Consider the following 16,467-nt stretch of genomic DNA (forward strand, 5'->3'; position numbering starts at 1 on the left):
GCTTTTATCTTTTAAATATGTTCTTGTTATAAATAATATTTATTATGGATGTCCATTACCCCAAAGAGATTGTACTTCCAATTGAAGATCTCAATTACCTCATGATGCAATATTGGTGAAGATCACAACCATCTCATTACACAATATTGGCAGTCAATATTTCCATTCTATGCACCTTCTATCTTGGGCGGCAATCTATCTTTCCATATCAAGAATATCTTATTGTGTGCAAGAATCATATATTGTATTTCCATATCAGAGTAGATGCTCCTTCTACTATAAATATGTAATGCACTCAACTGAATGAATTAGTTCTGATTGAACTCATCTTGTCTTTCTTCTTTGTATCTAATATATTTTCTCTTTATTTTATAACACGTTATCAGCACGATTCCGCTCAAAGAACGAATCCGCTCGAAGTATTGCGTTTTGAGAAGAAAGACAGCAGACTATGTATCATTATGTTTTCTATTCCAAAGTGAAAAGAATGATTGACCTCCTCGCACGTTTTTGTAAACAATGGAGTTTACTTTGTCCATCTTGAAATGTAAGTGCATCATGATAAAAAGGTATGTGTTTTATTGAATCTAAGAATCAATCAAATAATAAGATATTATGTTGCTTTAACGATTATGGTTTTATTTATTGTATATAGTGGTTGCTAGCTTTGCACCACAAATATTGTTAAATGCACCTGAAGTTGCAAGATTTGAAACTGCAAGATTTGAAACTGTAAATAAATACAGTTCTGTAGTTTTTGAAATTAATTATCTTTTAAAATTTTAAGGAGAAAATATTATTCATGAAAATATCCCAGCAAATTTTCAAGTTTCAGATTTGTTGTTACAATAGTAATATTGTAAAATGAGTTTTAAGAAATACTCTGAATGATATCATGCCTATTTGTGGCTGAATAAAATAATGGACTATTAATGAAAAGTCATGAAGCTCGTCTTATTGGTTCTGTTCCATTCCCTGAAGTGAATGCAACAATTCATGATATGTCTGAAAGAAGGCAAAATTAAAATTATGGTCATGATTGTGAAAGAGGATGAGACAAAAGACGGAATAATTACCGTCATTATTATGGAAATAAATAAGAGAATAATAAGGATTCTCAATATAACAATTCAAGGAGTGAAGATAATATTTCTTACCGATGTGGTATGAAAGCTATTAGACATGTATCTGTTATACTCCACAATATTTAATTAAGTTTTGTCAAGCCTTAATTAAAGAAATAAAAAATAATGTGGAGATAAATTGAATTTTCCAAAATCATGATACTTGAGCAATTTTTGCCTATTAAAGTGATGATTTTAATGGCCTCACAAATACTACACATCTAGATGCTACAAACTCTTTTGAAGATAATAGTTGAAGATTTGATTATGTAATTATTTTATCTTCAAATCTCATCTCATATGTTAGTTTATCTTAAATTTAATATTTTTCTTCTATAATTTTTTTATTGACTTTTTATATATCTTTTAATATATTTTGTTTCATTTTGATGAAGAATGTGAATATTCTTTTATATGTTGTGACGCATATTATACTGAGAGAAAAATATACATATTTTTCTTATTTGATGATGCGGAAGTTAATGCTCATATAAAATCGGTAGTACAACATTGATTGGAAGCTCCGAAAGAGCTAATCTATTATTATCTGGGAGATAAAATTGGCTATGAATAATTCATTATTTTGTAGTAAGTCTCAAAGAAACTTATTAAGTTTCAAAGCTATTTGCCAAAATGATTATCAGATTGAGACTACAAATAATGATATAAGTAAATATATATACAAAGGTATTAGATATTTCTCCCAATTTGTACTACACGAATATCGCATGGTTGAAACACATGCTTGGGTAAATCAAATGAATATTGATTCCAATAATTTTATTATTTGGCATGACCGGTTGGACCATACCGGATCAAGTATGATGCGAAAAATTATTGAAAATTCAATTGTCATCCATTGAAGAACCCGAAGATTCTTCAATTAAGTGAATTTTCTTGTATTGTTTGTTCTCAAGAAATATTTATTATTAAATATTCACCAGCTAAAGTTAAGATTGAACATTCTACGTTTTTGAAACGTATAGAGGGTGAAATGTATGGGCCCATTCACCCATCATGTGGACCATTCAGATAATATATAATTTTAATAGATGCATCTATAAAGTGGTCACATGTATGTTCATTATGAACTCGCAATTTGGTGTTTGCGAGATTGTTTGCTCAAATAATGAGATTAAGAGCATAATTTATGAATTATAAGATAAAGACAATTTGTCTTGATAATGCTGGTGAATTTACATCTCAGGCTTTATGATTATTGTATAACAACCGAGATCACGGTTGAATAGCTTTGTTACTCATGTTTATATCCAAAATGGTTTGGTAAAATTATTTATTAATTGTCTCCAATTAATTGCTAAACCATTGTTTATGAGAACAAAGCATCATTTGTACGCATCAGGCCAAGAGGTTGTCATAAATTCTCCCTATTACAATTGGCTTATGGTCAGAAGCCAAATATTTCTCATCTTAAAATTTTTGGATGTACGGCTTACGTTCCAATTGCTCCACCACAGCGCACAAGGATGAGTCCCAAAATAAAGTTAGGAATATATGTTGGATATAAATCTCCTTATATAATTCAATATATTGCTAAGGATAGGAGATTTATTTAATGCAATACTTGCTGAGTATTATTTTGATGAATTAGTTTTTCCAACATGAGGGGGAGAGAATAAACAGTTGGAAAAAGAGATTGATTGTATGCATTATCATTATCTCATTAGATCCTCGCATCGAGCAATCGTGAACTTGAAGTTCAAAGGATAATGCAATAAATATTATAAATCAACTGCCGATTTGTTTGACACCGCTAAGAGTTACTAAATCTCATATTCCACATTGTAAATGCTCCAATTAGAATTGATGTCCCAAAGGAAAATCTATCAGTGCAAATGAAATTAAATCACGTTTAAAACGTGGAAGATCAATCGGTTCCAAGGATAAAATCCTAGAAAAGGAAAGGAGCAAATGATCAAGATGGTCATAAAATGGAGACAATTGATTATGAAAATCCTGAAGACATAACTTTCTATGAAACCCAGAGAGGTTCAGGTACCCTGAAAATAATTTAGTTTTTGGACCTGTAGTCCAACATTTGAAGGTATAAAGCCAGTGGGGTACAATTGAGTTTTCTGCGAAAAATAATGAAATCGTGATATATAAATCATGAATTATGGCACAAGAATTTTCGTAGATGCCTGGCATTGATTACATGGAAACATGTTCTTTTGTGGTGGATGCAATCACCTTCAGATATCTTATTAATCTGGCAGTATATGAAAATTTTGACATGCGTCTAATGGATATTATTACAGCCTATTTATATGGTTCACTTGAGTGTGAAATATATATGAAAATCCCTGAAGGATTCAAAATGACTGAAGTATATAAAAATTCCTATGAAGTTTGTTCAATAAGGCTTCAAAGATTATCAAGGCATATATGGTAAACTCCTTTGTGGATATTTATTAAATGAAAAGCATAAAAATGGTCCAATTTATTATTGTGCCTTTATTAAGGATATGGATCTAATTTTAGTAAGTATATATAATGATGATTTAAATATCATTGAAACTCCTGAAGAGTTTCCAAAAGCAGTAGATTATTTGAAGAAAGTTGAAATGAAAATCTTGAAAAGACAATGTTTTGTCTTGACTTGTAAATTGAGCATTTGACGAATGAATATTCGTTCATCAATCAACTTATATAAAGAATATTTTGAAGAGATTTTATCTAAATAAAATACATCCATTGGGAATAAAATACATCCATTGAGTACCCCAATGGTTGTGAGATCGCTCAATATAAAGAAAGATTCATTTCGACCCCAAGAAAACAGTGGAGAATTTCTTGGTCCTGAAGTACCATATCTTAGTGCAAATGGGGCATTAATGTATGTTGCTGATAATACACAATCGGATGTAGCATTTTCTATAAGTGTATTAACAAGATTTATTTATTCTCCAATACGAAGACACTGAAATGTTATAAAACATATATTTCAGTATATTTGAGAAATTATTGACATGATATTATTTTATGAATTTGGATATCAACTTACTAGTTTTGTAGATGCAGGATATTTATCTGATCTACATAAAACTAGATCTCAAACATGCTATTTATTTTCAAGTGAATGTTAGCTATTTTATATTTGGTTAAGATTAATGATACAACACATTCATGAAGCATGCAGTCTTCTACTAGAAGAAGGAATTTCAACAATATTATATGAAGATTATGCTGCATGCAAAGCTCAATTGAAGGGATGATACATCAAAGAAGATATCACGAAGCATATTTCACCAAAATTCTTCTTCACTCTTGATCTTCAATGAAATGGTGAAATATATGTTCATTGAATTCGTTCAAGTGATAACTTGACAGGTTTATTTATTGAGGCGTTGCCTACTTCAAATGTTGAGAAGTTGGTATATGATAATGGAATGTACGTATTCAAAGATACTCAATGATGTTATCATCAGGGGGAGTAAAATACGTGCTGCACTCTTTTTCCCTTAACCAAGGTTTTGTCCCACCGGGTTTTCCTGGTAAGGTTTTTAATGAGGCAGCTACCAATACGTATTATTTAGATATGTATACTCTTTTTCCTTCACTAAGATTTTTTTCCCACAGGGTTTTTTCTTAGTAAGGTTTTAATGAGGTACATTATCTATTGATGGACATCCAAGGGGGAGTGTTATAAATAATATTTATTATGGATGTCCATTACCCCAAAGAGATTGTACTTCCAATTGAAGATCTCAATTACCTCATGATGCAATATTGGTGAAGATCACAACCATCTCATTACACAATATTGGCAGTCAATATTTCCATTCTATGCACCTTCTATCTTGGGCGGCAATCTATCTTTCCATATCAAGAATATCTTATTGTGTGCAAGAATCATATATTGTATTTCCATATCAGAGTAGATGCTCCTTCTACTATAAATATGTAATGCACTCAACTGAATGAATTAGTTCTGATTGAACTCATCTTGTCTTTCTTCTTTGTATCTAATATATTTTCTCTTTATTTTATAACAGTTCTCTTTTTTATGTAATGACAATTTATGCAATGCAAACTACTTTCCTCTCTTATTGATATCTTGCCTTGATTGAGGGGGAGGGTTATATTCAGGAGGAGCATTCCATGCTTTTCTCTTGTTTGTTGATAACAAAGGGGTAGAAATTTGGGAACATAAACATATGATGTTTAATGTGATGTATATGATGTTTTTATGTAATGTTCCATGTTTGGGGGTATTTAGGGTACTTCATGGTGATATACTTTTTTTGGGGCATTTGAGGTACATCATGAATAAGTGATGATTTTACTATTACTAATTATTATTCATATACTATATCACTTATGTGTTTGTCATCATTAAAACAGGAGAGTTTGTTGGGAAGTGTCATGTTAGCATTGCCACATTAGCGTTCATTAGTCTTGATGATAACAAACACAAATTACTAATGTCTATACTAAGTTGTGATTGTCCAGCTCATTACGAAAGCAAGTGGACGAAATCCAACTCATTGAACCAAAGTCACCGGATGCTCAAGCCCAAATCAATATCAAGTAAACTTTGACAAAGAACCAAAGTCAAGATGAACATCAAGATTAAAGCACAAAAAGATGCGAAAATCAAGTCAAGTTCAAGACTTAGATAAATTCAGGACTTAGGACACCTTCACATGCACTCATATGTAATTGCATTAAAATATATACATATCATGTCATCAGACTAACTTAAGACATATTAGGAGAGTGTATGAGGCTTAGGGTTGGCTAGAAATACAAAAAACTGAATAAAGTCCCTAAGGGTGCGTTTGATAACACTCTGAAAGAACATTTCTGGCGTTTTTTTAGTCTTTGAGAATGGAAGAACAGATTAGAAGCGTTTGATAAAATGGTTCGTTCTTCCGTTCTTAAAGAACGAACCGGCACAAAAATTGGTCCCAAGAATACTCTTTACAGAACATCTAAAACATGTTTTTTCCAAAGAACAAAAACAGAACTGATAAATTGTTCCCGATAAAACCCCATTTGTATTTCGCAAGAGTCGAAACCTCAGCAGAAGGTTTGTGGTCTCTTCGACTTACTTCGACTCTTCCTCTTCGGGCCTCGGCGAGACGACGACCACCGGCTGAAGCAGAGTTACCTTGATTCATTTTTCTTCGTTCCCCTCGAGCTTGCTAGCATCTTCGTCAATTATTTTGCATTTCGGTCGACATAGGTTAGTGTCTTCTAATCTTCTGGACTTGTTTTCATCTTGCGTTCTATAACAAATGAAGAACTTCCGTTTTATCTTGCGTTTTATGAAGAATGAATTCTAATATAATAGAACCCATCAAAAGTGAAGTTTCTGATCCTGAAGTCTAGTTATTCTCAGGAGGAAACGAATCCAATAAAAGGAGCAGGATAGGGGTAAGGTGTAACGGCCATGGCTCCTTCGAAATGGGTAGAAGCTTTTCCCAGTTCAAAAATCTGAGATGATCACCTTCACTTATATACCCAATTTGCGTCACTGGCCTCTATTTGATTAGCAGTCAATAGCCACCATTTCTTTTTGTTAAAGCAGAGGGAAAGTTCCAACTTTGCTTTGAACTAGTCTCATAAAAAAGTAGTATTTTGGGAAAGCTACAGGGAGGTTCACTTGCCATAAAATCTAGTACGATGAGATTTTCCTAAGACCAAAACTGAAAATGGAGTTGGGAGAAAGTTGATTTGCCCATATTCTGTGATCCATTAACTTTTGATTTGGGTGGATAAGTCTTAAAACTCAAATATGATTATTTGGTTTAAAGGAGATGAGTTAGATGATCATGTATCTGCCTAATAATAGCCAGTTTAGCTAGCCCCAGACCTTCCAATATGGATTCTAGGTAAGGGTTTAACAACCAAAAGGCTGCCAAATAAGTTGAACTCAATCAAATTGAATAAATTCAGTCCAAATTCGTTTTTGGACCAAGTAATACCAAATTTCGGTACTCTATTTGGGTTTTAATTGACACCATTTTATCCATTGACATTTTTTATTGAAATGGTAGTTTTTCAGTTTCTCTTCCCTTCTATCCATCTTGGTTTCTCATTCTCTTCTCATTCTGTTGTGATCTTTTCTTCTTTGCTTTGCAAATTTGTTCTTCTTTTTGATATCTGTCTCAATAAGGGGGATTTTAGATGTAACTTGATTAATTTTCCAGCAAAGGTTATTATACCGTGTTTAAACCATTTTCCCGCACCGATTTCATACTAAAACTGACTGTACCCTTTTTGCAGATACCGAAAAAGTACCGAGCTATATAAATTTGGAGTGGTACGGTTTCAATTTTAAAATCCGGTACTGAACTATTGAAGCCGTACCAATTGACTTGGACTAGGTGAGAACAATGGCGTCTTCTTCTTCATCTGCACTACGAGAACTACATCACAAGCTGAAGATGAAGGCCAATGATCTTAGTAAGCTCCAAAAAGGCAAGTTCTTTGTTCTCCTCTCCTTTTTTTAGATTGCTTCCAATAACTCTCGAAACTCTCTAACCCTAGATTTTCATCTCAAGTTTTGTTTTCCTCACTTTTGGAAGTCCATGAACTTGATAAATTCATTCTTATTTCAGATATTGCAAAGAACCATCAAGTAAGGAAGAAGTATACTATCTAGCTTGGTGAAAATGAACTTGTTCTCAAAGTCAGTTTGATTTCCTCTTCGACTTCCATTTATTGTTTTTCCACCTATTGTCTTTTCCTCTGATTGTTACTTTTTATTTGTGTATAGGAGTTGGATCTGTTGAATGAGAATGCTAATGTGTACAAGTTAATGGGCTGGGGAGGGATATGGAATGAAAAAAAAAAAAAAAAAAAAGATGATGAGATTATGGAAGTACCGAGCATTTATTGCTACTGCACTGTTTATTCTAGTTCCTACTGCTTAAGAACTAAACAGTAAGTTCTCATGATGCATTTGAATGAAACTTGAATTATTTACTAGTTCTTATCAATGATTGAAGAAATGAAAGGGATTACAAAGTCAACAATGAAATGAGTGGACTGGATTGAATCAGCAGTATATAGATTCAAAAAGCAGTATATAGATTCAAAACAAAGCAAGACTTGGCAGAGGCAAATGCTAATGTTCGCAAATGGATTGAATATATCTCTCCTGAATTGTATGGTGACTTTGTTTTTGGGTATTTAGTTTCTTTTTTCTTGCTTACAACTAGTTCTCAAGGGGTTCCTATTCTTCTTGCATTTTGTATTCTGACAGGAAACGTCTAGATGGTAATCTTCAAGAGTTGGAAGAGAAACAGAACAGCAAGAAGGATGCAGCAAGTACTTTACCTACCACTACGATGCTGCTATGGGATGCTTATGGACCTTACTGAAATGTTCATGACTTTTCTCTTCACCATAGATTCATGATTGGTTGTGATTACTTTGAGTTAGTCGGATTCCTAAGTGAATAGTTACGTAATTTTTTTTTGGGGGGGGGGGGGCGTTGGGGGATAAAGAATTCCACTGAAAGGGCCAAGCCCCACCCCGAGAAGGGGAGGACAACAGTTTAAACTGGGACAAGCTTATAGGCATTCGATGTTATGAAAAGACAAGAACCTAACCTTGGGTAGGTTTTAAGGAATTGATGTTTTCTCCTATTTTTCGTTTTGTCAATTTAACTATTTTACCTCCATATGTTGATAGTCACTTTTCTGTTTTGCAACATAACCTAACAGGACAAATGCGAGATGGCAAACTTGATAAGATACCCATGATTGAATTGTCACTGTTGTTGCTTTTAAAGGTGTAACTTTATTTTATGTTTTCAGAAATTGTAACATGCAGATGGTAGACGTTGGATTTCCATATGGATTTCCATTAAGTTGTTTTTGTTATTTTGCATGTTTTTCGTAAGTTTATTCAAGTCATTCGTTTTAGACCATAGTGTAAAGATGTCTTGGTGATGATGACACACGTGTTAATATGATAATGTGGTTTCAAATTGCTGACATTCTTCCACCAGCAAGATTATTAAGGGGACAGACTAATGCAATCCTACTCTTTGAAGACCCTAAATCTGGGTTGTTATGGGCGCACTTACATTTATATTGATCAAAATGTAATGGCAGTGCCGTAAACAAAATGAAGTGGTCTGCAAGTAAAATTTTAGAAGGGAAGATTGGTAAATAAATAAAGTAGGGAACAAGTGGGAAATTATGAAATAATTTTTTTTTGGGTAGAAGGGAATTATGGAATAATGGGAGTGAACTCGGAAGTGAAATAAATTAAAAGAGTACCGATGTCATGAAGAAAAAATAATCAAAATCTGGCAAATTGCTGTACAAAGGGGTGAAATGGCTTTGTCTTGGTGAGATTAAGAATCTTGACTCGATTGAGTTAGGATGCCTCTTTGTAACATGATCTAGGTAGTCCTCTATTGGTTCAAAATATCAGTTTGAGATCTGGACTAGAGCAGAATCTTGATTGAGTAGTGGCGTTTTTTATATTACTACCTATCTTGTCACCCTCCCATGAAAAGGCGATGTGATCTTGTGGGTTTTTGTTCTATGCTGAAAATGACCAAGTCCAAGAACATATGAACCGATATATCTTTTGATTGTTTCAGACTTCTAAAAGCTTGCATCTTCAATTCTTCTGTCTTCTATTTTTATGTTGAAATTTGATGATATTGCAGCTAAAAATTGATTGACTTGATGTGACTTAATGGTAGATTTTTGATCACCTGTTGTGGCTTCATATTGAATTTTGTTTATGTAAGTTATATAATTGATATATTTAAAAAATTATGCTGGAACGTGATGTAGATTGTCGAGGCATCGCTTAGGTGCTGCCTAATTGCCTAAGCACTTAGGAAGGACCTGGACCACCTTGAGTTGCCTTAGCTCTTAGACCATTATGTTACTAATGGCTTCCTAATGTATTAATTCTTGTTTTACAGATCTTAAAGCTACAACAAAGAATTCAATCTCTACACGCTGGAAAAGCAAAGGCATAATTTAATTTGAGGATGCGGGCCTTATTAGGCAATAAGTGCTCTGTGAGTGACTTGGCACCATGTCATTTTAAATTTTAAAGGGAAACAATTAGTGAAATTGTATGGTGTCGTTTCACAATTGCACAGAAAAGCACTATGCCATTTTAATTTAAAATTTTCCCCTTTCCTCTAGTATGTGTTGGTTTTAAAAAAGAGTCATTGGATTCGTTCGCACCAAGGTACCTCCATCGAAGGCTTTACTAAGTTGCTTCAAATTCATGTAAATTGAAAGTGTATTTCAAACACAGCTAAACTAATTGATAAACGTAAATGCGTAAATAACATGTACATAAAGGCTTGGCTTCAAATTTTGACTTTCGGAAAAAAAAACTACAAAAAATACATATCAAATCCTCATTAAGAGGATCTAACCTTAGTTTGCATTAAGGGGACCTAACATTAGTTTATGGCCCACTAAGGGGACCTACACGTAAAAACTCTAGTTCTCATTGTTAATCCTAGTTTTTAATTGGTTTCATGCACATTTGAATTTGGTATCCATATTTAATATGGGGTGTGAATTTAATCATATTTATTATTTTTAGGATAAATTTTTGTAATAAGAACATATTTCCTGTAATAGTTTTATCAAACATCCATATGTTCTATAAACGTTCTTTTTCTATTCCTGGAATGAGTTTATCAAACTCTAAATTGTTCCGGGAATACTTTTAGAACAGGTTTATCAAACGCCTATTTTCAAACAAAAAATGTTCTTTAAACATAGAAACATGTAAAAATGGTTTTACATAAGAACTGGTCACCTGGAACAGAAACGTTACCAAACGCATACTAAATACACCTTGGTGTACACTCGTGCTACCAGACAAACATCCATCTATTCACAGAGTACCAGACAGAAATCTGTTTGGCTATAGCAAGCCAGACGGATGTCCGTCTGGTTTGACTTAAGCCCAAAGATTATTTTTTTGAGACGAAGCTTCTGCTGATTCGGACGAAAAATTATATTCGTTGAGATGTTGTGCCTAACAATTGAATGTCATATTTATAAGCCCAACACCCCCATTTGAGAGCTTCTACCTTGCCTATTGAGTAATTACAACATTGTAACTCTCATGCTCTCAATTTGTGAACAAGCATTGATTACTTGCTTTCCAACTTCACTCAACTTTGAAGAACATTCAAAAGTTGTCAAGTAAGCTCATTGGAGTAAAGCTTGAAGTGATTGAAGGCCATTGATACTTCATTAGTAGTGCATTCATTCGTTACTTGAGCCCTCATCATCATTGCATCACACTCACACAAGGGGTAAAGTGTCACATCCCTTGTTAGGTAATATTCTTCATCTCCTACATTGTGTTGTTGTTCAATTCTAATATATGTTGATTAGAATTGATAGAGAGTGCTTTTGCCCTATTTAGAATAAAAATTATAAAATGTGCTCTTGTCCTATTGAACATAGATTGAAAGGGTTTAATCTCTACCTATTGTATTGAAAGAGAATCATTAGAAGAATACTCACTTGAGGCTCAGAGAAGAGTGGACGTAGACTTGCAAAGTCGAACCACTATAAAATACTTGTCTTATAGTTGATTGCATTTCTTTAATCTCATTGAAATTTACAATTTATCTTGTATTTGAAATTAAACCTGAAAATTAGACAAATCCACTTGTTGCAACCTATTCACCCCTTCTAAGTTGCTTTAACAAGTAGGGTTTTCTTCTACCCTAAGAGGACTTGCAAACCACTCAATTCCTTTCCACATATCCATAATAAATTTCATGAGATATGGTTGCCCCACTAAATGGTCAAATGATATCATATACATTGAAGGGCAATAAAATATCTGATCTAAACATGAATAAAATGCTAGCAATTGGAACCTTGACGGGTGGCTCAATTTGTAAAAGAATCAATTACTCAAAGTAGAAGGTTAGAGTTTGAATCCCTCAATACTAATGCGAAGCCCTGTCTCATATTATATGACACCCCCATCCCCAATATATAAAAACACCTATTCAAAGAAAAATGTTAGTAATGCACATGGGGTAATGTGATCGTATAATCAAACCTCATGCCCTAAAATCTTGTGGACCGAACATGCAAGGGTATTCACACATCAAGAGAAGAAGAAGACATGATTACGGAGTTCGGCATATGCCTACTCTCCGGGATTCAGGTATGAATCCAATTCACTAAGCCTTTGGAAAGTTACAGGTTTAGAAGAAGAAAGAAGAGATTACGAATACACCTGATACAAGCAACCATAGGTCTCCAAAGTACCATCGAGTGCTCGCCATACTCCAGCGATCAAAAGCCCTATATCATCTCCTTCAAGAACCAAGGATACTCAGAGTTGCAGGCGAACGAAGACAGTAGCCATTGACGACCTTCAAGAGAGCTCCAAGAAAAACCCGTAGAATAGAGAGAAAATCCCAAATAAAAAATGATTTGCATATTACCCCCCTGAACCAACCCAGCCTTCTAATAAACAATAAGCTGTGAACCAAATGAACCCAACCGATTCGGTTCATGACTAAAGCAGTACAAATACCAGATTACCCCTAACAATCTCCCCCTTAATCTGTACACCCAAAATGACTATAGTGAGCTGGATGCGACCGTCATCATCCAAGTATACCTGCACACACAAGACAAAAGAAAACCACAGTACAAAGCAAATAAAATATGCAAAATACCTAGACACGCACTAACCATGCAACACTAATGACTTCATGCAGATACACCATGCAACAGACTACACCAGGTAGAGAAAGCCCTAAACATAACTCATAACTCATAACTCACTCATATAACTATGAAGAGCACACATGCACACACCAGGCAAATATCTCATAACTGAGACAAACAAAGAAAGAGTTATAAAAATTTGGGCAGCATCTCCCCTAAAACTGCAACAAATGCAAAACCTGATAAACAATCAAATAACAACAAAACACACACCACAATCCAAAAACAAATAATATACAACTCAAAACTACATAACATATGTACTAAAAGACAACATCACCAATTCCCAACAAATCAAGACAATGTAGAAATTTAGAAAGAGGCAATGACTTAGTACCACAGTCTGCAGGATTATGCTCAGTACTTACCTTTTCAACTAAAAGTGAACCATCAGTTATTTTATCCCTGAGAAAGAAGTATTTAATGTCTATATGTTTGGTTCTGTCATGATAAACAGGATTCTTACATAAAAAGATAGCACTCTGATTATCAATAAAGACAACATATTTAATCTTCAAAATACCAAGTTCACACAACAAACCATTCAACCAAATACTCTCTTTAACACATTCAGATGCAGCAAAAAGCCCAGCCTCTGTAGTGGACAAAGCAACTATATGCTGTTGTTGCACCTTCCAACTGATGCAATTACCAGATAACAGAAAGAAATAGGAAGATAATGATTTCCTGTTATCTACATTACTGACATAATCTGAGTCAGTATATCCTTCAAGAATAAGATCACCAGGTGTGGACTTGAACACTAAACCTTTATGAACAGTACCTCTCAAATACCTTAAGAGCCACTTGAGAGCAAGCCAATGTTCTTTACCAGGATTAGACATAAACCTACTCAGTACACTAACAGCATGAGCAATATCAGGTCTGGTACATATCATGAGATACATAAGAGAATCTAAAAGACTAGAATAAGGGATCTTTGACATTTCACTTTTTTCAGAGTTATTCTTAGGACAATGATCATTTGAAAGTTTAAAATGTGCAGTTAAAGGAACATTTACATGTTTACAATTAAGCATGTATCCTCCCCCTTATCCCTAGAAATCTCAATCCCTAAAATTTTCTTGGTTGTCCCAAGATCCTTCATCTCAAATTCAGATTTCAGCTTGTTCTTAACATCTTGAATAAGACTAGAATCAACACAAGCAATCAATATATCATCAACATAAAGTATAAGATACAACACAATAGAATCTGAAATGAGAAAATATAGGCAACTGTCATAAACACTTTTCTTAAACCCTACACTCAACACAAATGAGTCAAAACGTTTGTTCAATTGCCTAGGAGCCTGTTTAAGTCCATAGAGAGATTTCTTCAACAAGCAAGCTTGTGATTCCTCTCCAGCTGCCGAGATGCCTAAAGGTAGTTGCGTATATATCCTTTCTTCTAAATTGCCATGAAGAAAGGTAGTTTTCACGTCCAATTGCTCTATAGTCATTTTGTTCTGAGCAACAAGGGACAACAACAATCTTATAGTCTTATACTTGGCAATCGGAGAGAAAATTTCATCATAATCCACCCCTTCTCTTTGAACAAAACCTTTTGTAACAAGTCTGGCCTTATATCTTTTGGAATTATCAATTCCATCATCCTTGATTTTAAATATCCACTTACAAGGTAATAACCTTTGATCCTTGGGCTTCAGAACTAGTTCCCAAACCTGGTTCTTATTTAATGAATCTAATTCATCATTAATGGCTTGAACCCATAAATCTTTATCTTTGGAACCCAAAGCTTCTTCATAGGAACTAGGTTCATCTAACCCAATATCAGAGATAGAAATATCAGTCTCATGTGCAAAGTTGGCTACATACCTTCTAGGTGGCCTAACCACTCTCCTAACTCTATCCCTTGCCAATTGGTAACTACTCAGATCAGGAACTTCTTCCACCTCTCCAGGGGAAGTCTCAAGAGAGGGCAATGGCCCACTCTCAATCTCAGAAACTACAACCTCAGATTCTTTATTACCAGAACTAGGTTGAGGGGAAGTCAAGGGTCCTTTAGGTATACTAGAATCAAGAGTCTGAGCAGGACTTAAGAAAACATCAGCCTGCCCTAAATCAAATTGAGTGAAGTCTGTCATTCTTTGATCAAGTGGATTCAAATTGGTATTGTCAATGGAAAGACAAGGGAACACACTCTCCCTAAAGAGAACATCCCTACTAACAAAGGTCTTAACACTAGGCACAGTCCTATCCCATAGCTTATATCATTTCACCCCCTTAGGATACCCTAGAAAGATGCTCTTTTTACTCCTGGGTTCTAATTTACCAATGCTCTGGTGAGCAAAGGATTCACACCCAAATACCCTAAGGTAACCAAGATTGGGGGGTTTCCCCCACCACATTTCCTCAGGGGTTTTAAACCCTAAGGTAACAGAGGGACTCCTATTGATTAGGTGAACAGCTGTTGTAACAACTTCACCCCAGAAACCCTTAGGTACCCCTGAACTTATGAGCATACATCTAGTCTTGTTTAAAATTGTCCTATTCATTCTTTCAGCAATGCCATTTTGCTGAGGGGTGTATTTAACAGTCCTATGCCTTTGAATCCCTTTGTCATTACAAAATCCATTAAACATTTCATTAACAAATTTTAATCCATTGTCAGTCCTTAATGTTTTAACTTTCTTTTCACTCAAGTTTTCTACCAAAGCAACCCAATACTTGAACTTTTCAAAAGTTTCATCCTTGGTCTTCAATAAGAAGATCCACACTTTCCTAGAGTAGTCATCAACAAGGGATAAGAAATAAGAGTTTCTACCATAAGACAAGACTGAAGCAGGTCCCCACAAATTAGCATGTACATATTCTAATATATCCCCAGATAAGTGAGACCCAGCTCCAAAGCTTAACCGGTGCTGCTTACCTAAGACACATGACTCACAAAACTCTAAGTTATCAATGACATCCTTGCCAAACATGCCTTGTTTACTTAGAGCTTGCATTCCTTTATTGCTTATGTGTCCTAGCCTAGCATGCCACACACTAGTGATATTTGACTCACTTGACAGACAACAAATATTGGAGATATTATTTAGGAATGTACTACCATCAAAAACATACAAACCAGACTGCGAAATGCCCTTTAAACATACATGAGATCCCTTAGATACAGAAAGACTACCCCCAGAGATACAAGTTACAAACCCAACACTGTCAACGTCAAGGCTACTAATTGAAATCAAGTTTCTCTTTAAGTCAGGTATGTATCTAACATCATGTAAGGTGAAAACATATTTATTGTGATTCATCAATTCAACAGAACCAATACCAATTACATCACATAAATCATCATTTCCCATCATAACTTTGGCGTTATTTAACTCAGACAAGTGTGTAAACCAGTGTATGTGTGGACACATGTGATAAGTACAACTTGAATCTAAAATCCATCCTTCTTGCCTACTAACCTCAGATATGGTAAGCACCTCACTGATGTCTTCATAGACATTGGCTTGACCATTCTTAGGTCCAGGCATATCAGAATGGGAAGTCTCCAATTCCTTCATTTTTCTCTTATATGCAAAGCAATTTTTCTTAAAGTGTCCTACTTTCTTGCAAAAGAAGCATCTCTTGAGGTTTGTATCA

The 16,467-nt window shown here is 34.5% G+C and overlaps 1 pseudogene; it reads left to right on the plus strand.

Annotated features, from left to right (window-relative positions):
- The first annotated feature begins 7,486 nt into the window (after positions 1-7,486).
- LOC149024069 (prefoldin subunit 6-like) lies at positions 7,487-10,101 on the plus strand (annotated as a pseudogene).
- The last annotated feature ends 6,366 nt before the right edge of the window (positions 10,102-16,467 follow it).

The sequence above is a fragment of the Hakea prostrata genome, chromosome 2 (genome assembly GCF_041222555.1).
Source record: "Hakea prostrata isolate BN-2017 chromosome 2, UWA_Hpros_2, whole genome shotgun sequence".
Taxonomy (NCBI): Eukaryota; Viridiplantae; Streptophyta; class Magnoliopsida; order Proteales; family Proteaceae; genus Hakea; species Hakea prostrata.